The 27799-nt window shown below is 42.9% G+C and overlaps 1 protein-coding gene across 7 annotated transcripts in view; it reads right to left on the bottom strand.

The window, feature by feature from the left end:
* Window positions 1-27799, bottom strand: part of RBM47 (RNA binding motif protein 47) — a 78779-nt gene that overhangs the window by 11122 nt on the left and 39858 nt on the right. The window contains exon 1 of one of the 7 annotated variants that reach the window (XM_021394139.1): window positions 9007-9112. The exons of the other annotated variants lie outside the window; for them this stretch is intronic. The gene's annotated coding sequence lies outside the window, so the exon portion shown is untranslated. Of the gene's footprint in view, window positions 1-9006; window positions 9113-27799 lie in introns of those variants that run through there. 7 annotated transcript variants of the gene reach the window in all.

The raw sequence follows: 27799 nt of genomic DNA, 5'->3' as shown, positions 1-27799 counted from the left end.
TAAAAATGAGTCATTGCCATCAGTTTTAGGTCAACTTACAAAATAAAAGTCTCTGTATCCTGTTGTGGGCTTGGCTCAGACGGTGGGGCTGTAGTCTAGAAAGCTGCAGACAGGCACTGGGAGGGTGGAGAGAGCAGAGATGAAGCAAAGCCTCCCTGACCCGGCAGAACCAGCTGCTGGGATTGGGTTGGAGCTGCCAGTGGTGTCCAGGAACTGGCTTGTTCTCCGGCATTTTGCACGACCCCCAGCATCAGCAAAATGATCTCTAATCATAAAATCATAGAATATCCTGAGTTGGAAGGGTCCCGTACAGATTATGGCGCCAAGCTCCTGAACTCCTAATATCAGAATCTGTACCTGAAACTGCTGCTAAATGCTGATGGCCAGGCCACCTCAGCTGCAGACATTATCTTATTGAACAACTTATCGTGAACATAAAATGCATTTTGCCCTTATGTAGGACCCTTGAAGACCAACTTGATGTACATAAATACACATGTAACAGTCACTGCCACATGACACTGTCAACACCTTCACAGGGTTCAGAGATCACCTATTTTGATGAGAAAAAACACAGGAGAGACAGAGTGTTCCCTCCTCCTGTTACTGCCTCCTGTGCTGCCAGCACTACCTTGCCTGTTCATGCTGAAAAGTAGTCACTCTCAAAAAATCTTTGCAAAGCAACCTCTTTCGGAAGCGTTCAGCACTACTGATGCATGCTTCTAGTCTGCAGTAAAGTGCTCATGGAAACTTGCTACCACGTGTTGTAGGTGTACCTGGGCAGGAGCTAACGCTGCGAGTTCAGCAGTGTGCTTAAAGGCAGATGGATTCCTGTGCATCCATGTGGTGTGGTTGGTGCTAACAGCAGAGTCAAAAGTTTAAGCAACGTCAAAATGTGGTGTCATGTGAAAGATGAGAGCTTGGTTTCTAGCCTATGAAGTGGAAATTACACCTGATCTCCGTGACAAAGACTCATAAAAAAGAAAGACAGGCAAAAAATATTAATTTCTAATGAGAAAGTTTGCATTTTGGAGATGACCAATTTTTAAATGACTGATTACCCAGACTGAAACAAGACTGGCTTCTTTTTTTTCTCAGAAAAAGATAAAGCCTGCTGGATTTTTCAAAGCTCAGTTGGGTGGCCACTGACTTCTGCAGGATACTGAGAGCCTTAAGCCCTTCTGGCTCAGCTCTGTGCTGCAGGGACTCTCCTTCACTCGCAAGTGAACTCTCAGATGTACATGTTTCACTGAAACCAGTCAGATTTCACCTCCTCCTGCTTATGAAACTCCTTCCCTGCTGCCAGCCAGGTGTGTGCAAATAGTTCTTGACCTGAACATTAATTCCCTTCTTATTATTCTTTTTTTAATCAGAGCTGAGAATATTAAATGGAAAACCTACTACACCCACAGTGTCTGAGCTAAAGCGTACTGTGAGTACTAAGCAGCTCTTTCTTTAAATGGGAACACCTTGCCTTGAGTAACAACAGCATGGGGCCAAGTGTTGATCTTATGTCCCAGGACAAAGGCAGCTCAGGGCCCCAGAGAGAAGGCAATGCCCCAGGGCTTGCAGAGGAGCTGGCCACTGCCGCAAGGGGAAGCAGAAAGTCTCTCTTCCTCTGTGCCTGCTGGGAGCAAGAGCTGTTCCTTCTCTGCTGTTGTTTTTTCTCTTTCCCGTGGCTAAGGAGATTTGGCCTTTTTGTCTTTGAGGTAGACTGTGATGCTGAGAAGGGCTGAGGCTGAAGAAACCATCTCCGTTTGAAGACATTTGTCTGGGTCTGCAGATGCAAGGGATGACAATGAGTGTATCTTCTATATCTGGTACCCAGGAAGCGGGCAAAAAAATGCTAGTTGTGGAGTGAGAATTTAGTAAGACATAAAAAAGGAAATAACTGTATGATACAAAACAAGGGAATCCCACTGTGTTCCTAGAAGGCTTCACTGGTCAGACTTTATCACTTAAGAAAAGGCAGTCCCTGTAACAGCTTAAGCCTGGGCTCATACAGCATTCAGCATCACCCCATGCAATCACCTGCACCTCTGCCATCTATGATAAAACAGGCTTCTGCACACACAGAGACATAACTGATGTTCTTGTGGGTGCAACTACCTGCCAATTCCTCTCGTGTTCCCTATGAAGGGCTTTGTTTGTGTCTGTAGTAACTCACCCGTACAGTTTTGCTTTTTGCCTTCTGCTGGCCACAGAGCCACCAACAGTCACAGGGCATGGGAATAGGAGCTGACACCACAGCGGGCAGCAGAAGCACATGGGGACACGTGTGGGCTCCAAGCAACTTTGGCATTTGCTTCATGATAAGCCTAGGCAGTGCATGCAGCATCCCACCCAGAGCTTTCCTCAAAAATAGGGGACACCTGTGCCCCACCTCCAGGCGCTGTACCAGACCCCTCTCCAGAGAAAGCCTTGACTTCTGTGCCAGTTGTCTTTGTGATGGCCCTTGTGGGTGCTTTGGACCGCACAAATTCCTGCTGAGATTACAGTGTGTGCCCTCATGGAGACATGTCAGCCTGCTTGCTTCAGGAACCACCACAGCTTTGCATTGTGAGCTGCAGCCCCTGCTGCTGTGGAGAGAAGGTCAGCCACCAACATTTTAACTAAATACACCATGTTGACAGAGTGAAATATCAGCTACTGTTTCAAACGTGACCTTCCTAATTTTTTTGGTTGCAATCATAAGGGCGCATAGTAATCTTGCTGCTGGCCTGCAGTAGCAGCTCTGTACACGCTGCTGCAGTTAAACCTCTTTATTTTTTAAAGTTGACTCTTTTCTAACGGCAAGTTTACATACAATTACAGAATCATAGAATGGTTTGTGTTTGAAGGTACCTTTAAGCCCACTCAGTTCCAGCCCCCCTGCTGTGGGCAGGGCTGCCATTCACTAGATCAGACTGCCCATGGCCCTATCCAACCTGGCCTTGAATGCCTCCAGGGATTGTTATATGCATTTTGTGTATATAACGTCAAGGTGCTCCTTCCAGCACTAGTGGTGAAACAAAGTCCTACCTCTTGTAGGAACCCGCCTCACCATAGCCTTGGGTGCTGCTCTGCCTGCTGCTTGCTGCAGTCAGATGCTAATCCTCACCATGGTTTTCCATGGTGGACAGGAGCTGAGCTCCCCACCTGCTATCACTCACAAAATGCAAAAGCCTGAAGCTGAGACCTGTGTTGCATTGGTGCAAGACAGAGCAGGTCATTTAAATCAGGCCTTTTGGGCAGGGACCTTTTCTGAGTTGTTCCTACAGAAAGGGGAAAGTTTCTAGACAAAACGTCATTGTTCAGCAGAGGGATGGATGATGTCTTTGGACATTTAACAAAAAAGAAACACTTGGGGTCAACAGACCATGATGGCTACCTGCAGTGTGTTAGACTCATTGCTTTGCCTGTAGCTGAGCAGGGTGAAAAAGTTGCCTCAGGCTTAAATACCCAGAGCTTAAAAGTTTTGAAGAGGTGGCTTTTCCCACTCTGGATCATTCAGGCAGATGTCTGAGGAGACTTGTAGATCAGACCTGTGTAGTTATTGACAAGGACATGTTGGCTGTGTGAGTAATTCTGCTGCCGGCACTACTGCAGAGCTTTGAAGGTCCCTGCAGAGACAGAGGAACAGAAGTGGCCGATACCTCTTAGCCAAACCAGATCTTTTCACCCATCTCTCTTTTAGCCAGACTGGCATGTGAAGAAGTAAGGCCAGGGAGGATTAGGGTACTGTCACTAAGTCAAATACTAGAGACTTGATGATTATATAAGGAAGAGACAACTGGAAGAGAGGAGCTGCTTAGTACGTTTTGAGGACTTCTCTGGACAAGAGGTAATGACCTTAAGTTGTACAAGGGGAGGTACAGGTTGCATATTAGGAAACATTTATTCCCAGAAAGAGTGGTTAGGTATTATTGGAACAGGCTGCCCAGAGATGTGGTGGAGTCACCGTCCATGGAGGTGTTCAAGAAACATGTAGATGTGGCACTGAGGGACATGGTTAATGGGCATGGTGAGGATGGGTTGATGGTTGGACTAGGTGATCTTAGTGTTTTTTTTTCCAGCTTTAATGATTCTATGATTCTATGATTCACTTGAATCAAATTTTCCTGGACAGAAGGATTTTCTGACCTACTAAATCCCAAGACTAGCTGCTGAAATTCCCACTTCTGCTAATGATGACATCAGGGATCTTGACCAGCAAGCCACACATTTCAGACTTAAACTCCAAATTTATTCCAACCAGATTGTCTTTTCCTGGTATGGACTAGGTCAATGTTCAGGGCTTGAGAAGCCATTTTCAGCATGGAGCTCCTGTAGAGCAAGGATCTGTACACAATTCTCAGTTGCTTAAATTTGTCCTAAGTGGCCCAAGCATGTTAACAGTGGTTAGTTTAATTTCAAACATGCTAAAAACTGTTGGCTGAATTCTTTGATTGCCAGTTCCTCTTTCTTATTGAGTCTTCCATAAAGGAGCACAATCAGCATCTAGCACTACTCCCCCTGATATCAACTGTAGGACTAATGGCTTCTATGAATATATTCGTAAGACACTGATCAGTACTACTGTAATCCCTGCCTTAAAAGTCTTGCAGGGACTGGTTATGTCCCCCAGGCACCAATGAAATCAGTGCTTTTAGTTAAAAAAAAAAAAGATAGAAAAGTTCCTCTAAATCTATTCTTTAATTACTTGCACCTTCTTACTAGGAAAAATCTGAAATTATTCTGAAAGATAACAAGTTGGAATCTCCCAGGTTAAAAACTTCACTGCTAGTCAGGGAGTTTGAATTTGCCTCAATTTACAGAGTCAACCACTGGCTACAACTTCAGACTAGGATTCCAAGGTTAAGCTTGTTTTCATGACTATTATTAAGAATTATAGCTCTGACAGATCTTATTCTCTTAGCCATATTATATCACTTCTTGTAGTCATATTAATCTTGTGTCACAGCAATTTTATACTCAATAAACAAATGCAACTGAAATTATGATTCCCCTACATAATAAGCTTGTATTTTGCCAACTTCTTGTTTATTCAGTTACCAACCCTTTCTGCATTCTTCTGAGGCGTATTTAATTTGGAGAGTCATCCTAGACAGCCTGTTGGAAGTTCCACTTGTATTATCCATCAGCACCATCAACACACAAGAGTGATCATTCACAGGATGGAGGCTCCTCAACCATCCGACCTCCTGGTCTAGAAACCACAGAAAGACTATTAAGGCAAATCAATCTAAATTTTAAAAATGATAACCAGAGTAATAAAGCCAGAAAACTTTCCTGAGCTTGGAGCTCAGCCTGTGATATTGATGAAAAAGTTATTGGTATCTGCCAAAGCACTACCAATACCTGCAGCATCTCACCAACACAGTTTTTATTTCTTTGTTTCTGCAATGTGCATTCTGGTAATGGGGAGTGTGTTTCTTGAGTGTTTCAACCCACTTCAGTGCAAAACCAGCCATCTCAACTCAAGCCACTTCTGAAGAAAGGCTGAGTAAGTGAAACCCAGTCTCTTCTCTCATTGTATAATGCACTTTGTTGCAAGTCATTCAGAACTTTGTCCCAACAAGTTGTGTAACCTGTGTGTTGTACAGTTTGCCCCAGACTATCTACCCAGTCCAACTCAAAATAATTATACAACTCTTAGCTATTTCAATAGGGCCATTACTGGCTGCGCCTGCAGTTACTATCCTGCACAATATTGAAGCCACGTGTTGAGGAAGGCTGAGAAGATGAGAGATGGGTCATGTAATCACTCTTATCAGCTTTCCAAATCAGGAAACACAACCCTTCCCTTCTCCACAGATTCCCATACTTCAATCTAGTCCACAAAGTCTATTATTACCACTGTCAGACAGGAAAGTGTATGACATATAAATAAAGTGCAACGTAATCACTCTGTATGTAACAAATATTTCCTATTGTAGATGAGCTGGAATGAATGGAGAACTTCTTCCAGAGTCAGTTTATCACAAATACAGTTAAGCAGTGTTCTCTACAGAGATTCTGGTACGGAAAAGTGTGTCCTCCTCACCAACCATCTGCTTTAGAGTGCATACTTTCCAGGAAGGGAAGAAGTGTCATTTAGTGTGACTATGAGCTTGCAAGCTTTTGCCATAAGACTGTGAAAGGGATCTTCGACAGTCAAAAAGCAAAAAAAAAAAAGAAGTAGAACCATCTGTTAATTGTTATACAGGAAAGATAAGACACTAACCTATTCCACTTCTTATTTCTAAGAAGAAAACTGTTATAGAATCATAGAATCACAGAATATCCTGAGTTGTAAGAGACACATAAGGATTATTGAGTCCAGTTCCTACATACACACATATATAAGGGGACTAACTAATTCAATGACTATGAGTGTCTGTGAAATCCTTTGCTGATCTCTGGATGTAGGGATAGGCCTGTTACTAGAATGTAGAACACACACTGTCTGTCCCTGAATATCTGCCTGTGTCTGATTTTCTGTCTATTTATCTATTTACCTGTCTATCTGTCTACCTACCTATCTACCTGCGTAACACCACTGCAACATGTTCCATTCTACATTGCAAGCAAAAATATCTAGTAAGTTTCAGAAACTGCAGTTCTGTTTCCAGCTTTTCTGATCTATTGTTTTTTCAGCCAACTCTTATGGAGATCCCAGAAAGAAACACAACACAGGTGGCTTGTTAACACAAAGAATATTTACTATGTTATAACAATTAAATAGCGTAAGAAATTACAGTTCACACTAATATTTAGTGCTGTTGTTACTGCCACCTTCTCACAGTTCTGTCTTTACCACTTGAATGCAGCGACAAGAGGGGGCCCAGCCTGCTGCTCTGATTTCGGCAGTGATTTAAGGGAAAGCCAAGACTGGCCCAACTTGTGTTCCCTCTCCCCCAGGTCACAGAAATGAAAATCAGCATGGAGAGGACCACAGAGCTGGATGCAAACGTTTGCTGCTGAAAGCGTGTTAAAGCATTTGGCTTAGTCAGTGACTGCATGTTTTTTTTCCTTTGTGCACTGACATTTGACCCCTTTTTATAATGTGCACCTTGCACCACTGAAACTCAGTTAGTTATTTATTAAACTCAGGTACCAATGGCTGGCTTGTACATATCACGCTTTTAACTGCCTGGCGTTGCCTGTGTATGGAGGAGAGGGGGATGGAAGGTAATTGTCTCTGCTGTGAAATTCTGTCATATCGGCAGAACGAAGCTGCAAAGTGCAGCAATTTGTACCTGACCTCTGATCTAAGAGGTCTGTACAAACCTTTGAACCTTGGGTTGAAATTGAGAAATAAGGTTTACAAGTACAAGGAAAAGATTTCCAGTACTCGTTACCCATGCTCAGGGTTAATATTATAAATAAAAAAAAATATTTAACCAAGGTAGGGACTCTCTCAGGAGGCACTGCTCCTGTGCTAATTCAAGACAATTTCAGTCTATTGAAATTACAGCTCAGTTGGAAATACCCATCATTTGGAAATGATAGTTTTGTGCATTTCAGGAAAGAAATGATATTTGAGACAGGTGTCATCTGAGATTTATCTTTTGCTGACCTTAACTGGGATTTTTTTTTTCAGATTAAAGACTGAAGAAAGAAGACAAGCAATGTTTGCTTCAATGCAATTCCTTCACAAAGAATGGAACCAAAATACAGAATTGAAGAGAAATTATTAAAAAGGCTAGCAAAGAGCCTCCTCCTTTTTTAACTATGTGTTTTTATCCTTCACAGTAACTAATCTCAGTTATACAGTGCAAAGCTAAATGAGAAACCCATGGAAAAATAATCAAACCAACAATACAACAAATTTTTTGGGAGATGGTCCTGCAGCCCTGCCTAGGTGAACAAAAAAGATCCATTCTGCAGGCTGTTAGGTAAACTGTGTTCACTCCATTTAATTAAAAGCTCTCTCAGCTCTTTCAGACACCTGGCAAGGCCTTAGAATCAACACCAGCAGCTGGCACCAGTGTGGGCCACCAGGTCACAATGGGAACAGACACAAGTGAAGTTTTCCTGGGACACCCCTCATGTACTCTGAGCACTGGCTGCAGTCCATGGCAAGCTCAGGTGTGTGAAGCTCATGGAGCGCTTCGCACATGGCTCCAGAGCCACCCAGCTCAGGACAGGACACTGTGATACACAGCTGCTGTGTCTGGTCCTTGTGGCAAGGAGCAGTTTGAACGTTAGTTTAAGCTGGAGCACAGCTGAATCTTATATGTTTTCCTCTTTTGCTTTTACATTATTTTAAAAGATTTTAGAGTCAACTGATTTTTTTTTCCAGGTTTAAGGTCAAACTCTGCTATTGCTATCAGCACTGACTTCAATAAAGCAATAAATGAACAAATAAATATATAAAGGTGAACAGATGAACATGTCCTATGTCTTAGAATCTTTAAACATTTTACAGGCTACTTAGTGAGAATAATGCCAAACTTCATTCTCTTAAAATGCTACCAAGTAGTCAGTGTGCTAGAGTTCACTTGTATTAATAACACTTGCATATATGTATCTTGCTTAGTCTTAGCCACTTTCAATCTGTAAGCCCCAAATTCTCTACCTAAAGCTGTAACCCACTTTTAAAGCTTCATTTTGGTGTCAGTCTCTCAAATAAGAGCCAAAAACACTACCAGTCAACACAGAAAGAAGATGGCAGAGACAATCCCATTGAAAACAAAGCAAACAACAGTTGTAAATGGCTATCTTGCACTTCGTTAAAGATAATAGAAAGAACCTCTCTGAAATCTCATTTTATTTCCTGTCTTCTAAAATATCAGCATTTTGGTTTTCACAGTTCTGATATTTGCTATGCCGGTTGCCATGCAAATTCAGGCAGGTATTCATAACAGTTCATAGTTCCAGCTTAGAAGTTTTTGCTTCCTTCTCATACAGCTCGTAAAGCTCCTCTAAAGGAAGGAAAAACCCCAATTCAACACCCTGGCATGGACAGATGTCCAGTCCCAACCACCCACTAAACCAGAGGCAGACAGAAAGCCCGGACAGGGCAAGAGGCATTTCCCTTACCACCCCGTCCCACGATCCGAGCGCAACGGGCTGAGGGCTCGCGCCTCCACCAGAGCAGCCCTTCTTCCTAATGGCACAAGCAGTGCGACCTGCTCATGGAGTTTATGCATCGCTTTATTGGTCAGTCAGCATTAGCCATTTAAATTCCTTGGGAGTCATTTGTTAAGGGCTCTCGGGCTGAGGCCGAGTGGGTGGGACAGAAGGGAATGGAGATGTGAGCACTGCCAGATGCTGAGAGCTCTTAGCGGCAGCTTGAAAATTAATCGCAAAAAGTACGAAGCTAATGGGTTTTGAGAAGGCTGGGCCGAACCTTAAGGAGGAATGGACAAGAGAAACTTCGATGTTGTTGCGGATGGGGGGCTGGGGCAGAGATTTGAGCAGAAAGATTTCATTCAAAATTCAAAACTTGGAGAAAAGGGAGTGAAACATGTACAAACAACTCCTTCCTAGCACAAGGCGTTGTGCAAATAGCTTGAGTTACAACAGATAAGATAAGAAAAGGGCATATTTTGCTTGACGGCACAAAGTTTTCAGCAAAACCTTTTTCTTCATACGTGTCTGGCAAAGTTGTTTTCAGGCTGCACAGAGTCCGTTTGCATTCAGTCACAAGAAAATGGTCTGCAGCTCCTGGGGCGAGAGCCGTGCGCCGAATATCTGGAGCGCACTGCTTCTGCTGCAAACACGGAACTCAAATGTGTTTGCTTGGAAGAAAAAAGCCTGGTGCAGAAGTAAGGCAAAGGGGTGGTAAAACATGATTCATGACAGCAGGAATGGTCTGTACATAACAACGGGACATTAGGCCCCAGAAGCACTTAGGCAAAGCAAACAACACACCTTCTTGAGCGGTCAAGAGGAGAAACCAAACTGAAACATGCCGTGGATGATGGATCTGGCAGCTTGGCAAGCAGCATGCAGAACTGCCAGTGGGAGGAGGGGGCATGGGGCATAACTGAGAGCTGCCTGAGCCTGGGGATGACAGAAAGCAAGCGGCGTGTCACAGGAGCATGACGGCAGCTCACAGCCCTGGCCCTGGCTGGCTCTAGGAAGGGCTACCCGGGCTGCGCCGTGACCTTGGAGCAATGGCTCAGAAGGGAAGGGTATAGCAAGGAGGAGCGGGAGCCATTTCTCTCAAGGCTTCAAGGATCCAAAAGTGCAGAGTTCCCCAAGAGGCTACACGTGGTTTATTTTGAGTGGCTTCACCCAAGATCTAGGGCTTGGCCTGATTGCTGGGGGAGTTTTGTGTAGTGGGATAGTTTGAAGATTCCATGAATTCTCCTTAAAAAGAACATAGTTACAGTGCATCCACAATTAATCATATTTGTAGCAAGCTAAAAATCAAAAGCTGCCTGGCTAAAAGATTTGTATATACTTGCACACATGCACAGGCACACTGTCTATATTCCTACCAAACTACCCACCCTACCTATCAGTAATTTTAACAACAAGCTTGCAGTTTGGTTGTTCCTTAGCTGGTGCTCCTGTCTTCTGTCTCTCTGTGGTCCAAAAATCAAAGCTCATTCCAAAGCTCTAGCCAAGCAGCATGCAGTCAGCAGCATCAAGACATCCCTGTGAGGAAAGAGAAGTGTCTGAACCTCCCAAGGACAGACTGCACGAGCGTGGATTCTGTGGAGGAAGTGCTGTCAGATGGTATCAGTTGGTCCTTCATAATTATTTGTCCTCATCCTTTGAATGGCTTAGTCTGGACATGCCAAACTTAGAAACATCCTTATACTACAGATTCAGAGGCTGGTCAAGAGAGAAAAGGGATAGAGGAGTCAAAGAATATAGAAAGAACAGCTAAAAAAGTTAGAAGTCTCCATGCAGGAGAGCAAAATTCAGAGGATGACAAAGACTGGCAAAAGAAGCATCGCTACGATGGTTGCTGGGAGCAAACCCAAATGGTGATTGCTAGCAGTCTGCTCTGACTTTTAGACTTGTTTATCCACAGCACTGTGGCCATGGTGTATTAGGCACTGTACAAACACACCTGCAGCCTGGATCCTGGTCCCAAAATGCCTGCAGCCCAAGTGCACTGCATAGGTCTTTTATCTTCAGAATTCCTCTCTGCAAGCGTAACTCACTCATCATGAGATGCACTGCAGGCAGGGAAGCTGCCACACAAAAAAATTGCCCATGACTGGAGAAAGAATCAGTCTCAAATCTGGGGATTAAAATCCAAGAGATTCTGCCAAAATCAGTCCCATGCTTCAGTCTCACGAATGTATATAGGGAAGCGAGTATAAATGGCATTTAGCTGGTATAAACTCACAGAACTCCCTTCAACCACATTATTATCTTTTTTTTAGTCATGGTTCTTCTCTTTGCATTTTTCTGTTGGAAAACAAGCTGATCTTAACTTTTAATGAGAAGCATTACAAAGTGAATCCTATCATGTAACTTGGGATACATGTACTTGAATGCACAGGGAAGCGTAGTAAGTGGAAGGAGAACGCACTTCTGCTAGCAAGGTGATGGGCTAATATGCAGTATGCTCACTTTTAGAAGGCGCTTCAACATACCATGTGAATCAAGAATGTGCAGGGAGGCGGCTCAGACTCTTAGCTTTCCTTTTACGCTTTCACTTTTAGCTCCAGCTTGTTGTTCATTTCCAAGATCAGCCCTCACTACCGTTTAAAGTAGTGAAAAATCAGCAGATCAAGTTGCTGCGTGGTGTTCTGAGGTGCTAGCATTCTCAATGGCAGAAACTGAAAATGCATTATTTTGTCTTGCAGGCTGCTTTTAGTGGGAACCTAAGAAAGTTGGGCAGAATTCTGCAAGGTTTTATCTGTATCCACCGGCTTTCTCAGCATTATGCACCCTTTGACTTCATGCACACCGTTCATAGTGATTATATGACTTTCCATATGCCTTTTTATTTTGACTCTGGCATCATGAGAGGGATACGTCTAAGCCAGAGTGGAAAAGGGTTAACAGCACGGGCATCCCAGTGGGAGGAGGATCGGTTTTGTATGTGCACACACACTCCCCTCCTCATACAGCACCACTGAGCTGCTGTAGGAATAGAAATGTATCTTGCCTCCTAATTTACAGCTTGACTCAGTGATAGTGTAACCCTCCATTACAGTACTACCATAAATATGTAATTGTTTCCTCTTTTTGATGATTGACAGCTAAGCAGGGGCAAAATGTCACGAGATATGAATGGAAACAGTACAGAGAAGGGTCTTTGCAGTCCGGTCCATGCTTTTTCCCCACAGATCTTCTGTTACCTCTTACTCTTTCCTGCATGGAATTGTATGTGAAAAGCTTGTCCTAAATAATTGTTCTGAATACAGTGAAAGAAAATAACTGAATATTTGAAAAAAAAATAGTGAGATGCACTGGAATGTGCTGACGAGTATCAGATGAGGACTGCACCCCAATGCAAAGAAGGTTTTCAAGGAGACTGTGGGATTCCCCTCACCTGTCCTTTCTAGAACAGATACATGTTCTTGCTTCTGCTAATTGGCTGTGTACCATGTGATGAAAAGCCCTAATAAAGTACTGGTAGTGGTTTCTGGGATTTTTTCAAAGATCAAACCCCAGTGCTTTTGGAGATCCAGAGGCTGATCACAGGCTCATTGTTTTGTTGGAGAGGGTCTTCAGCTGGGTGAGAGCTAGTGTTTTTGATGAGCATGGTAGGAAACAGGCTTTCAGGAAGGATTTCAGGTTGGCAGCTTGGCATCCTGTGATGGTGCAGATGTGAGAACATGAAAGGAGTAGGAACAGTAAGGAGTGAGCACAGGGCTGAATTTTATGGTCACATTTGGTCTTCAGAGACTACTTAGAGATTGCAGTGGAATGAAAAGGGAATGTTCCAGGTAAAACATTTCACCAAAAGGACACACAAATGTATGAGCAACCCACAAGGTCTCTGATCACAGAAGTCTTTACAGTTTATCAGCATATTCATATATATTCTCTACGTCAGCCACAATACAGCCACAAAAAAACAGGATAATAGAATCATAGAGTGGCTTAGGTTGAAGGTGACCTTAAAGATCATCTAGTTCCAACCCCCTGCCATGGGCAGGGTTGCCAACCACTAGATCACGGGATCTCATAACACTAACAGCCTCTTTTTCCTTTTCTCCCCTTCCTTTTCTTTCTTTTCCTTGTCTTTTTAACAAAACCTTTTTGTGTTTGGTCTAACAGGTTCACACAGGTTTGTAGAACAATTTTATTGCCCATTTGAATGTTTAATGACACAACAGCACGTTATTGAAATGAGTAACATGTTTTTTTACTCTCATTCTTATGCAATGTGAGTGTGCAAACACACTTCTCCATTTCCGGACTTAAAGCTGATACAGACCAAAAACTGGTAAGATTGTTCAGAGAACATGCAGCCCCTAGTAGGTACCAAAACACTTTTTTTGTTTTTTTATCGATGGATCATATGCAACACTCAAACACACGTATAATTATATGTCTCAGAACAGCTTTACTACATCGTCTCAAGAGGTTTTCAGAGGTGCTCAGGCACTCAAGCATGCACTCAAAGACAACTGTTTTCCGGGTTCTCTAAGACTGAAACTGTCTCAATGCATAACCCACATCAGTTCTTTGACCTTTACATTGCCACTGGAAGCTCGGAAAATGCCCTTGCACAGGCAGACTCCCCTCTTGTCTGCCAGCTCTGGCCACTTCCCATGTCCCTACTGGAGAGGACAACGTCACAGCCCTGGAGGTGGAGTCCCACCAGGAAAACCGGCTCTGATTTTAACCAGGAGCTTTTCCCAGATAAAAAATACAGTCCTTGGAGGTGCTCTTAAATGCAACGTCATCCCACACAAGCCTGCCAGATTCCTGGAGAGCAGCAGCTGCAAATCCTGCTGCTGCTAGGACAAGGTGCTGTGTGGTCACGGGCTGAGGACAGCTAAGCTGATGAGGTGGGAGGTAGGATTCTCTCTGGGACCTGCCAAGGAGAGGCTTGTAGAGCTGTGCAAGTGGCTAGGGACACAACAGGATTTCCTCTTTTGTGTTTTAATCTCAGGTGTCTCTGGTTCGCGGGCAGCCAGAGTTGCCCTGATAACCTGAACTGTTGCTAGACAAAGTTTGTGTTACATTTTAGCAAACACTTCAGTTGTCACTCTGCAATGAACTTCAGTGCAGAGGAACTCCCTGGAGGATTCCCCATGCAAGATTCTGTGCTATTGTTTAAGCCTGAAGGGAGGTTTTAAGTTCCAAAATTTAGGCAGATGGATAGTGAATAAACTCATTGATTGTAATTGCTTTCAATTAGGACATTAAAAAAAGAAATTAAGAAACCACTAAAACCCAAAGAGTTTCTGTATCACCACAACCATAATGTTTCTGTAGGATGTTTGCTTTCCAGTAAAATAAATACAGGCTGGGTTCTGGATAGACATATCTACAAGGGAGATTAATTTGATGATTGCTTTTTGGTCCCTTGGTAAATAAAACGCTCTATGGGAAAAAGGTTTAGCACTCACCAGCCTGATGTGGTTGCTTGAGACCAACGTTTCACATCATGTTTTCACAAATGTTGTAAATTGGTGATGCCAATGTAAGGGCCCACTGCATCCTTCCCACAGGCATATTGTGTACTTTTCATCACATTTCTATTGCTGCCACAACATTTGTGTGGCCACAACATGTGCACACACTACTCGCCTGCATTCATTAGTTCCTAGCTTTTACATTATGGCAGAAGTGACACATCACGGAATGCTGGTACATTGTCAAGAGTACAGAATGTGAGCCAGGCAGAGTCTGCGCTCCTATCTGCAGAGAGGGCATAATTACTGGAGAAGTCTTAGTGTTGAACAGATAAGCTTTATACCAGGGTTAAAATGAACTGGATTTTTTATGGTAAAACGCTGATGTGACCAAGTCACATTAAAATCTATCCTGGGGCTAAGAGATGATGACAGACCCAGACACCTGGCCTCTGATGCTGGGGTGGCAGGGAGGTTGAGGAGAGCTCCTAGTGACAGTGTACACTACAGCAGGCCTGAAGCATGGTCCCACCTCCTGGCACATCATCGCAATGCACTTTGTCTACGTGGCCAAGTGTGGATCTGCTCACACTGCTGGGTGCCTCTGCCTTGCCTCGCCTCACGCCAGCGCCTGGCCTCCTCCTTCCCACAGTGGCCTCTGGCCTGCTCCTCCCCACCCACCACCTCCTCTGAGGGGAGGCAGGAGCTGGGCTGCAGGTTTGCAGGCCAGAACTGTATCAGAAACTCCATTCCCAAGATTCCTTTAGTTTTAAGGACTACAACCAAAAGTACTCTACTGCAAGAATAAGACTGGCTTTCTCAGTGGAGAAAGTAGGATGGGTTTGCCCATCTATCAGCAGTTACTCCACCAAACCTGCTCTATGCAGTCCTAGAGCTATACCCCTACAGAGCCACTTCTGTGGCATAGAAATGCGAGTATAACTCCAGGGATGAACTTTGCAATCCTGTGTGAAACCACCCCCTGTAAACAAACACACTCCAACAGAAAAAGGACAATTTCACTTCCATGGCTGCACCCGCGGTGGGGCCCACTGCTGGCATGGACTTGCTAGCAGGTCATGACTCTAACAGCCAGAGCCGCCCCAGGTCACCTTGCTGGGTAGAACTCCCCTAATTAAACTTGAAAGTGCTCAAGAACTGTGTTAATGGGCAGCGGTAACCAAACCCCACTGTATGGTGATTTTTTATGGGACTACACTTCTGCTGTAAAACACTTTGCTCTCAAAGAAAGACCCGAGAGCGTTGTTGACATAACTTACCTCTACAGATATTTGACAAGATAAAACAGGCAAAGTGTCTGTGATTTCAAGGCCAATAATAGCCGAAATGGTTAGGAATGAGAAGAATGGTCTGAATGGTGTAATTACTGAATCCATTAGCTAAATTGTTCCTTCCCTTCCTTGCTTAAGAAGATGCTTCTACAATGAGCTAGGATCTTGTGTCACTCATAACACTTAAATTGAAAGTATATCCCATCCAGGACACACCAAATCACCACATTTTCTGTTACTAATGGAAAGTTTGTATTTTAAAGAAGGCATTTCCAAATTGGCAATAACCACATCCCTGGGGTTAGACTCAGAAGCTATATGAAAAAGTCCTTAGAAAGCAAGAAGCCTTTCCTTTGGCTAACGGAGAGGGTAGGGGCACAAAATGAACTCTTCTAAGCAACATCCATACCCCCAGGTCCGCCCTGTTTGATGTGTCATACTTCTTGTCTCCTGCAGGGTGGATACCTGTAGAACCTAGCCCACTCACATATTCGTACCTAGGGCTGTATCCCCTCTCCTTCATTGTACTAACATTTCCTGAGCCTCTACCCAGCCCCCTTTGGCCCTGCGCCTACACCTGTACAAGAAAATGTATAGAGCTTGGCTTTGGGACTGTGCATTTACATTGTTTAATTGCTCACATGCTTCTTGAAAGTGTTTTAGGCCAACCAACTTGCAATGCCCCAGGCACAGTCTCAAAGAGAATGGGGCAGGGACAGTCCAGGGTAGGCAATGTATGTGTATCCACTTTGTTTCTGGGGGAAGGAGAAGACTTCCATTAAAATATTGTGTGTTGTGCTGTTCTTCTGTCCAGGGAAGAGACCCTGGAATGTTTTATTCATTAGTAGAGCCGTAACTGATGGGAACTATTGTCCTTGGCTCTTGGACATAAATAATGTTCACTATGCACCTGAGACCATAGCTGTTTGCAAGGTGGCATTTGCAATTATACAGGAAATGGCAGTTTGTCAGTGGTTTAACCAGGTGACAAATGACCTTAATATCAGAGAGATACTCCCTTATCTGAAGAACTAGTTAAAATCTCAGGAACAAAAACAGCAGTGACTTTTTACCCTTTACCCTTTCCACGAATACACAAGGTATATTTTTAAGGGGAACATATTTAATTGATGAAAATTGCTACAGTCTGCATGCATCTGAGATGGTTGAAATCTGACCTTTCTCTGGCTGCATGTTATCTTCAGAGCACCACTGGAGGTAGGCAGAGATCTGCACTTGAAGACATTTTTCTTCCCACTATATTACTGGAGACTATTCCTGAAGAAAAAGGTGTTTCTGTACAAGCTGTTCCAGTCTTACCCAATCTGACTCAATAATATGATTTAGCATGGAATCCCTGAACATGGACATGTTGCCTAGTATGCAGACTAATGTAACAACTAGCAGGTTGTCACCTGTGCATCAACTGTCCACAAACTTAGAATTCCATGTCACGTCTGAGGTCTGAACACCTCTCCTGTGTATTAAAATTTAAAAAGCTATTTTCCACCTATAACTGAAATTAGCTGCTTAGTTTAGGGGTGTATGTGAGGAGCTGGTCAAATTTTGATTGGTGGAAATTTTATTAATATGAATTAAGCCAAGTCATTCTTGGTGCCACATCATCATGTTTGACATGAACAATTTGATTTAATTTGATTCTCGTATGTTTCACATTACAAAACTGGTGACATGAGTAAGACAGTGCATTCCAAGAAAATGCAGATAAAGTGACCAGGTGATGAAGTATCCGTGTTTTGAACTTTGTCCTTTGTAAAATCCTACCCAGAGGATGTGCCACAAGACCAATGAAGAGCAGTAAGGTTATACTGAGGCTTTAGACTGCTTTTGTGTCATTTTAATGGAGCTTCTTTGGAAATTCTATGATCTTTTGAGAACAATGATTGTTAAGAATGAAGCCTCAATAGATTAAAATTGCCTTGCATGTAATTTCTTCAGTATGCTGATGATGTAAACAAAGGCAAAGTCATTTTCTTTTGCAATTACTGAGATACGTGATTTGAGAGGGGACAAAATGTAATATTTTGAATTCACGCATTTACTTCTGAAAAGACCATTTTGCACATGAGAAGATTGCTTTTGGCTTGCTATTGATCTCCTCAGAAGATTAAACATAATGTTGAAAAAGCAGTTGTTGAGCACAACTGCTGGAGACCTGGAGCAAGGAGAGAGTTAATGCTCCTACTTGCATAAGCAAGAGAAGGACAGATGGTGGCTGAGGAGACACACTGACTTGCACACAACTCCTGAGAGCCACTGCAGACGCTGGCTAGTGTGTGCTTCTGCCTGATCTGTGCCCACATCATGGGAGGCTGAACTAAGCACATTCTCATTGTATACTTGGTTTTAAGCATGACGCTAGCTAGGATGACAGACTTCTTTGAAACAAGGATTTTCTATAATCACTCCTCTGTCAATCATTTGGTAGGGCATCTAGGACTGGTCACTGGACAGTGGAGTCACTGACCAGGTTCCCTATGGCGTAGTCTACATCCTTGCTAAAGCCATAGGAAATGTAACCACAGCCATAATATCGCTTTAAAGAATGGTGCCTGAACAGAGTTACTAGCCTAGGGTTGCTCCTTGGCTGCCCAGCAGCAGTAGGCTTGTGACCCACACGGGGCTACCACACGACTGGAGGTGGGGTGAGCAGCTAGGCCACAGTGTGCATGGTACCACCACTTAATGGTGTCCTCAACGCCCAGCCTGCATGCAGCTTTGAGACCTCAGCCACAGGGAGGTCTTCTTAGGACAAAGAGAAACAAGAAGACTCATGCTCTTACATGCTCTTCCACTTAAATTATCATTGCAGCCACTGAATGGTGACCAGAGATGATTAAGGGACACTTTACAAAAGGTTCCTCTGTGAGTACACTATGATCATGTTTCACTAAGAACAACCAGCATCTCTCCTAACTTAGCTGGCCAAAGGTCAGGATGTTGAAGTGAGCAAAGTCCAGCAGCTACTCACGGTGAAATGCCTAAAGCCACTCCAGTTTACCACAGGCGCTCTTGAAGTAAAGCTTCTGTGAAACTCAGAGCTCACAAGTGTTGACTGCTTCAAAATTTTAAAATTGGAAAGGGAGAGAAAATGCATTTCTGCACATTTCTTTGTCGCTATGACAAAAAGGCAATGAATATACCTCATTGTCTTTGCATAGGAGTTAATTTCCCTGTTTCCTTATGATCCCCATGATTCTCTTGCACACTCTTCCTGTTTGGGATGAACACTTGCTTTCAGTCTGGTTTTCTAAAAATAGTCATGTGCCCCACTGCAGGCATACAAAACTGCACCATGACTGCCAGTCTCATTCTCCCTATTTACAACCTTCAGACCTGCTGGCCAGCTTCATGAAAACCAGGGCTAAATCTGAGGAATGACACTTGTTTCCACCTAAGTGAGAGCTTGTTTTGGCTGGGCTACTGCCTGTCCTGAGAGGCAGTGTTCAGCCACGTTGAGTGACATGTGGCTGAGCATAAACGTGCCCCAGAGCTGCTCAGCTGAAGAGGAAGAGGTACAGGAAGGAGAAACACAAAGGAGGATGGGACAAAGTGGGGGATGCAGGACAGGGCTGGAATTGCTTTACATTCCTACAGTAGCACTGTAGAAAACCAGACTTAATAAATTCTTCTATTCCTAGATCATCCAATTATAATGATGTTAAATCCTTCAGTCCTTGACTGTCAAGTTCACACTGAGATAAGAAGGAGCTAAGCATGATCAAGGCCTTTGCAAACTCTGCAAGTACCTAGGTATTGGTCCAGGGAGGTCTGACTTAAAATGGCAACATATAAAAAAAGACAACAACAGAAGTTCTATCTTTCAGATGCAAAGTTTAATCATTATATTGCCCAACTACCAGAAGCCTTATCAACAAAATTAAGCAAAAAAAGTACACAGTTACATTCTAACCCTGAGTAGAAATCAAATTTCCCACTCTATACTACACTTTCATTTTGTTAAGCATATAACTTAATAAATATATAACAGTTAAGCATATAAGCCAGCTTCTAGAAAGGGTCTTTCTTCTGTCAAAAAAACACTAAATTTAAGCTTTCTTAAGAATACTACAGATACAAATGTAAAGTTACTGGGAAGTCATAGAAATAGTGAAAACATCCAATGGTGTAGCCTACAGCAGAGATTAAAAAAATTGGTGGAAGGGGGAGTTGTGTTTGGAGAACCCTGCCTGCTGCTTTTTCTTTTTTTTCCCCCAGTTCATTTGTAGAGTTATTGGCTCCAGAGACAGCTGCTTTCCTTCCTTCCCTCATTTTCTAGAAAGAGCACAATGCACAGAAATAATGTGATGGTTTGAAAGAGAAGTTGTTTTTCTCATGTCTTTTCCCATTTTTCAGTTGCTTTTTATAACAGTGGCTAATTTTAAGGCAATAATAACAAAGGAGACGTATTCAGAAAGAACTGACCTAATAAAGCAGTAAGAAACACATAAGAAAGTGGAACAGGTTGCCCAGCAAGGTTGTGGATGCCCCCACCCTGGAAACATTCAAGGCCAGGATGGATGGGGCTTTGAGCAACCTGGTCTAGAGGGAGGTGTCCCTGCCCACAGCAGAGGGGTTGGACTAGAAGATCTTAAAGGTCCCTTCCAACCCAAACCATTCTGTGGTTCTATGATTCTATGACAGGTAGAAATCTGAAGAGTGAAAGATATCCTTTAATAAGGATGTATAAGGAACAATCCCACTAATTGTCTGGCTGGTGATTTGGAAACCCCTGAAATCTAACTTGCAGTGGACTTTTGTATAAATATTTCTGCAAAAGGAAAAGCCAGTTTATTTATTACCCCATTATTGGGCTTTGTTTCTGATGTTTTTATTCTCAAAAGCAGCAAAAGCACCAAAACAATGTATTGTTTAATACCAAACAATGTTCTTGTTTCTCATCAGAACAGGGAAGCCAATGGTTGCTCAACTGTACAGCCAGAATGAATATAACCATAAATTTAGACTGGGCTTATCAAAGAAAATAAGGAACCACATGAAAACAGGGAAAATTTATAATAGGAGCAGGGAGAATCTATCTTTACCTGTCAAGAGTGTTCCTAAGTGCCTGTCAAACTGGGGGTGCAATATTTCACAAACTCTGCTGTGAGTTCATGGCTCAGAAAGAGGAACTGACAGCTGGAGATTTGGTGCAGGGAAGACGAATACATTGTGTTTCAGTGGCAGAGCTGCAGGCAAGAGCCCCAAGTGCTGTAGCCAGGACATACGCTGCTGCTGGGGGCCTCTCATCTAAGGTGGGTTCTTATCCTCCTGACTGCTTTGGAACAGTTCTTATGGTTTAGCCCAGAAATGAAAGACTGCACATTAAAGTTTTAATTAAACTGAGAATTCTTCTCAACATTTTTGTTTCTAATCATGCATACTTTCCAGCCAAACAGTGTTTTGGTTTAAAAAAAATCTCAACCAGTCACAACATAACCCCCTACCTAGCTGCTGTCTCTTGTGGAGGAGCTGCAGGGCAGAAACTCCCTTCTGAGGGAAGATCATATTTATTTCTAGAAGGGAGAGCGATGTGGGTCACCCTGTGCTCTCAGGGAGTGAAGCTGTGGAAGAGAACATGGCTTGAGGCAGTCCAAGAGCATTCTCACCCCAAACAGGAGGCAGGTTCAGCTGCCTGGCTCAAGTCAGCCAGACCCAATGAAGCCTGAAAGCTTCACCAGCAGAGGAAGGGCTGGACTGCTGCTGTGCTGCAGCTTCTTTTGGCTCAGAGAAAGATCACAGAAGAGGGTACACATGTCCTTTCCATTGTCTTTGTTGGGGAAATGCTTTGCCCACTCTGATCCCTGGTCCCACCGCGCTCTGCACATCTGCACCATGCTCAGTTCAGCAGGTCGTGCTTTGCCCTGGTCCGCTGAGCACCCACACTATATAAATGTCTGGTTTTGAGTCCTCTTTTGGAAGGAACCAACTAGTTCTTCCTGAAACAAAGCCCATATGTGGCTCCATCAACAGGCAAAATGGATTAGGCTGTGCCATCTGCATGCACAGATGTCCCGACATGACTCTATCTTGTGTCCCAAACACCCTCAGTTTCATGACACTCCTCTGCTATACTTCAGGAGGTGAGAGCTAATCAAAAGCATATGAGAAGAGCTAATTAAACCTTAGGACTAGGAAGTTCATTACAGTTGCTAAAGAAGTCCCAGGACAAGCATCTTATGGATGAGCCAGCCTGCTCTAGAGGGGTGAGCAGAGCAGGCACCATGTGCCACTCATGCAGAAGTGATGGCAGCTCACAGTGGGAGCTGCTAGAAGATAAGGGGTGGTCTTGGTCATCACAACCCTCTTCTTACCTTCATCTATCTGACACATGCTCCATGGGAAAGAATGAAGCAGTACAAGTGGTTGTTCAGCCAGGTGACCCTGCTGTAGCCATATTCTCCCCAAAGGTTCGTACTCCAAAGTGGAAAGCAGTGACTATCTATCTCAGGGGCCATGCTTGGGGTCAGCAGGCCTCACCTTCTAGCAGTCCTCCTCAGCTACAGCTCTTCTAGGCAGCATCTGATGCCTTGGGACAATTCATCTGTTAACTATGTTTTGTTTTCCCTTAGGGAATGCAGAACTTTTAGTATATGCAAAGTTCTCCAAGCACAAATAGTATCCAGTAGGATAAATAAATTTGGAAATTGGAGGTGCAAGCCACAAATGTTTGGCTCTCCTATCTCCAGGAGACTTTGTGTGATTCTATTGAAACCTGCCTCAAGCTCAGGTGAGGAAAAACTTATTTTCCTCCTGGTTGCTAAGAAGTGGAGCAGTGATCTGAAATTCAGGCATATAGCTAAAGGTTTATTTCAGTTACAAATATAGAGAAACTCACATCTAACTCCCCATCACTCAGTGTGATGACCTCATGCACACACACTGTGCTCAAGGCAGCACTGCCAAGCCAAGCACCCGGAAGATGGTTTGCCCTTTTTTGGTGCTGTGCCCACACCACTCCCAATGAAAACCAGCCCTGCAAAACCAAGAAACCTGCTACAGAAGAGCACACACACCCACAAATAGACACCTTACAGCATAGCCTGCAGCTGAGAGCGTCAAACTACTGTCCACGACAAATTAAGTGCTATGCTATTACATCTAGCTTGTACAGGGAAAACATCCTGATGATAGTAGGTGAATGGGAAAGCTGTATTTCACAATTAGATTTTAACAAGGCATTATGCCTTGGGGATTGTAGGCTGTGAAGAAGAAACAAGTTATTGTACAAATGCTCTGGGGTGGGAGGGAGAGCCATCCAACTGGCAGCTGACTTCACAGCTGTGTTTTGGGAACCTGGTTTGCTCACCCAGCAAATAGCTGGCTCACAGATCTTGTTGCAAGTAGTGATTTAACATCCTGAACCCAGCAAGAAAGTGGAACACTCTGAGAAAAAGCTGTGGCAGGCATATACTTAATGAGTCAGAGTATCCTGTTACCTGACTGCATTTTACACGAGGAGTTATTTTAATTGCCATCTAATAATCTGAGAAACTGCAAAAGTTTGAGTGCTTCTCCTCCAGTACCATCCATCCAATACGGGTAACATTTGTATGCCCAGATGTGTCTCCCTCTGCAAGGCCGAGCTGCTCTCTCTCCACCCAATCCACCTGGTGATGGATGCGGGGATGGAACTCTACACTCCCAGCTCTTTGCTGCTCACTTCCCTTTTTTTCTGGGCCCATGGCATGGGCCACATATTCCTGGTGTTTGTGCCTGCTCTTTTTCACATGAGCAGCCAGAGGAAGTAGAGCATGGATCAGAAACATATCCTGTTTGAAACCTGACTTGAACAGATGCTCTAGTCTGATACATTCATTCTGGTGATGGTTTTCTTAAAAAATCTCCCAGCTTCTTTAGTCTACCCCACATTAATTTTCTTTAAAAATAAATAAGTAAATAAATAAATAAAAATTGACCCTATCCATCTCTTACTGACAGAGCTGAATGGAAATTTATACTCACTATAAATTAGCATTTGACTACAAACTGCCACTCCCAAATATTGTCATAAGCAAATAGGAAAATCTATTGCACATAAAAGTGCAGCCAGTATAATACTCATTTGAGGCTTCAAAAACTGCCCCCAGGGCTAAGATATTTAACAGTTTTAAAGCTGCTACACTGAAAAAGTGGTATTTGCTTTTTTATTTATTTTTTTAAATCAGGGGTAAGTTTGATCTGGAATGGCCAAACTCCACTTCTGAACTATGTGCAATGGCCCCATGGGGAACTGCCATAATCTCTGATGCCTGCAGATATTGGAGTACAGAGCATTAACTCTTGCAGTCAGAGCAAGAGAGGTTGCACTCATTGTCTTGCTTGCAAATCTATTTCTCAGATCCTTGCAGATAATCCCCATCTCCCTTATGAAAACTTGTGGATCTTGCATGCTGATGGTCTGAGGGACACAGAACAGAGATATTTTCAGTTTCTCACTACCGTTATAAAAGACATGCCTGCCAGCTTAACATAGGAACCATTCTAGGAGCTAGAAAACCCCTTTTTAAAATGATTTGGACTTCAGTATAACAATATTAGCTGAAAGTAATTTACATAATTGCAACTCTAGAAAACCCAAGTTTAAACAAAATAGAAAAATCCCTTAAGCCAGATTGGGCAAGAGAAAAACAAAAGAGAAGGTGCAGATCCTATCTCATCTAGGCTGGCATGTTAGCACAATTCCACTTCCATAACACTGTCAAATTTTGACTTCCTAAAACACTGTCAAAGTTTGATATCGGCAAAACAATATTTTTCCCATTGCTTTTTAAATTTTTTTTTTATTTTTACACACTTCCCCAGTATATTCAAGAACAAATCTGTCAGGCCTCAAAGCTCAGCTCTCCAATAAACTTGCATGCCAGTTAATAACTTGCCAAGCAGAGCAACCCTGGACTCTGGACACTAAGTGTAGCTGCATGCACCTGAGGCTCATAAGGACCCGCCAGAGCTCCTCAGTCCATGGGGAGCAAGCAAGAAGGCTGCTTGTCTTCACCAGGGGGAAAGGGAAGAGCTCATGAAAGCAGGAGTTTGCCAGTTTTGCTAACAGTCACTCAACATCCTAAGAGAGACCAATAATTCTGCGTACTTCTTTCAAGATAATTTCTTCTTACTGTCCTCTTTTTAACCTAGTTCTTCATTATTTTTTTTTTGTACAATAGAATTTTAATTGGATTACCAAGCCAGTAAAATTATTAAGCAAGTAAAAACAGTTTACGTCACATCTACATTAACATGATTACAAAGTGTTTAGGATTATAAATCAGGCCCTGCATGCCTCTCCCAAAACACAGAATAAGCTCCCAGTAACCCCCGTCATTACAGGCAACACACGGCAGAACTTTCATTGTATTTTCATGCTGTCTTGAGGACACTCCCAAGTCATTCAATGATTTCTTTATTGAAACTTCCTTGTCTGAAATGCAAATGAAGATCGGAGCTGATCCTACAGTGTTAAATGAACACAAACTGAAATACATTTTTTTCCTCTTAACCAGACTTATTTTCCATTCCTTCCCTCTATTCTTCCATAAGGGCACACATGTTATCATTAAGTTAAAAAGAAAGCTCTTTCCGTATCTTGCTATCAAGACTTCTCACTTTTCTTTTTTTCCTAGAAGAAACAAATTCTTCATCTAAAAGTCATTTTCACTGTGCAGAAAGCAGTCACTTTGAAAATGGCTCAAATAAAAAAAATCATATAATGGCTTAGATTAGAAGGGACCTAAAAGACCATTGAGCTCCAACCCCCTGCCATGGGCAGGGTTGCCAGCTGCTAGATCAGGTGTGTGCATTACTCCAGTTAGTGGCATCTGTAGTATTTGTGTCCAACACCAGCACAAAATCACCAGCAATTTAAATCAAAATATTCTGCAGCAGAAAATAGATTACTACCTAAAGCAAAAAAGCTTAGCACATAGAACAGCACCACAATCTAGAGCTGGGCATGACTCTGGTTTTAATAGAGCTATCTGTAATTACAGCGATAGTAGAGAATTAGAAGGATGTTTTTTACCCCAGCTGATCAGGAATAATTTTTTCTATTCAGCCTCACTGGAAAATACTTGTTTGTACTCCTTACACTGGAAAGGAAAAGAATACTCCCCAGCTAGGTATATTATCTTATTATTATTATTATTATTATTATTATTAAAAATTGTTCTGATAATTAAACTCTGTTATATTCCCAGCAGAAAGTCACTGATGATATTTCTTTGCAATTCACATGTACAACACCAATATTTCATTCTCTGTAACTTTTTGCACTGACATTGTTTTAACAGTTTCTTTGACATTTTGGTTCAGAAAAGTGTTGTACTTCTTCAAACGACTGTCGAGTTCAGTTTTAAAGTTTCATGGCTGTGGTTACATTTCTCCTCATTTCTCCATTCCTAATGGAAAAGATTGAGGCAGGGAACTCTCACCGCTGACCTCCCACTTCCCATGACACCTTGTCCTCTTGTGAACCTCACTGAGGCAGACAAAAGGGGAAGATGGGAAAGAATCCGCACAGTACAAAATGGACCAGGAGGCATTTTGCTGATTTTAGGTTGAAAGTCTACACTTCAGGGTGTGATAGGCAGCTCCTCCAACTTCCAGACTTCCTCTCTACCTTCTCCTCTCCATCTGTGTTGATGTTACCACCCATAGCCTTGCAGTTTCAAACAATATTTCCTTGCCTAGGGATTCACAACTGATGCAGAGCTAAGCTTTATGTTTCAAGACTTACTCATGAGGAGTTTTAAGTAAAAATAAAGCAATGATAATACCTCTAGTAACCCCTACTCGATCTACTGCCCTCTGTCCATGCTGATGGTACCCACCAAATCACACAAGCTTTCCTTGCAGCAACCCCAGACATTCTTCCGACATTTCTATGTAAGTGTGGTGCGTGAAGAGAGTTGGAGAGATCCTTAGACACATCCTATCACTTCTTAGTACTGCAGCTTAAGCTTTCCCCTTGGCTCCATTCAGAGTCATCCTTTCTGTTATGTTTTGTGAAGGGCCCAGACAGGTAGGGCCCCATCAGTTGTAGAATTTGCTCGTAAGCATACCCTGATGAAGCTCCTTTGGCATGCAGTAATGATTATGTAGTTCCCAAGGATAGTATTAGCAGGAACGAACACTATGCAAGCTAGAGAAGTGTTTGCAAAATCAAGATTTAGGCTATCAACCCCACTGATTAACACTAACAGATAGAGTAATCCCATTAAATTCAACCTGGAGCTGCCTATTCATCAACTTTCCACTGTCAAGTCTAATTTCTGAAATATTTATAACATTGTCTGCCTACATTAAGCTCACTACAGGTATGGTCTGAGCATCTTTGTGAGCTGTTCAAATGGAAGAACATCATGATGAAATGATGAAGTGGCTGCCCCAGGTATTGCTTGGAGAAATGCCACAGACCACGTTAGAAAAAGCTCTTTCTGCACCTTACTGAATGTTAATACAGCAGTTTTCCCTTCAAAGCATCCCCATTATTCCGTTGAAAGTGTTTGGCTCAGTAAAGCTTGGCCTCATCCCAGCTGAAGCCTGTCTAAGGGCTGCTTAGGGATCCAAGCAAGATGTATACTCTTACTGGTGACCATTATGAAAATACATCACTGCTATAGTGCCCCACTGTTTGATAATATCTTTGCAGGAGACAGGAAGAACTGGAATGATGAGTGTTCTTACAGCTCTTCAGAAAGGACGAAAAGCCAACAGAAACTTCACACGTGTAAAACATGGCTTCCTTCACTCAACAACCAAAAAAGGCATGGGTTTAAAAAATTTGGGTTCCTTTTTAAACCAAATATTAGATGCACAAGAGGCAACCTGTGTACCTCTCTAACTCAATTTGCTCCAAATGTGAAAATTAAATGTCTTTCCAGGTTTTGCTCAGTGTCTGTAGTTTTTCACTCTCATGTCCTGGGAGATGCATTGAAACCCTGCAGAAGACCAGTAAAACCACAAGTTAGGATCCCGCAGCATGAGAATTGATCCTTCTTCTAGTTAGGCATTTAGAAAAAT

Source organism: Numida meleagris, chromosome 4, assembly GCF_002078875.1.
Source record: "Numida meleagris isolate 19003 breed g44 Domestic line chromosome 4, NumMel1.0, whole genome shotgun sequence".
NCBI lineage: Eukaryota > Metazoa > Chordata > Aves > Galliformes > Numididae > Numida > Numida meleagris.
Note: the sequence above shows the minus strand (reverse complement) of the source record. Positions and strands in the feature narration are given on the sequence as shown.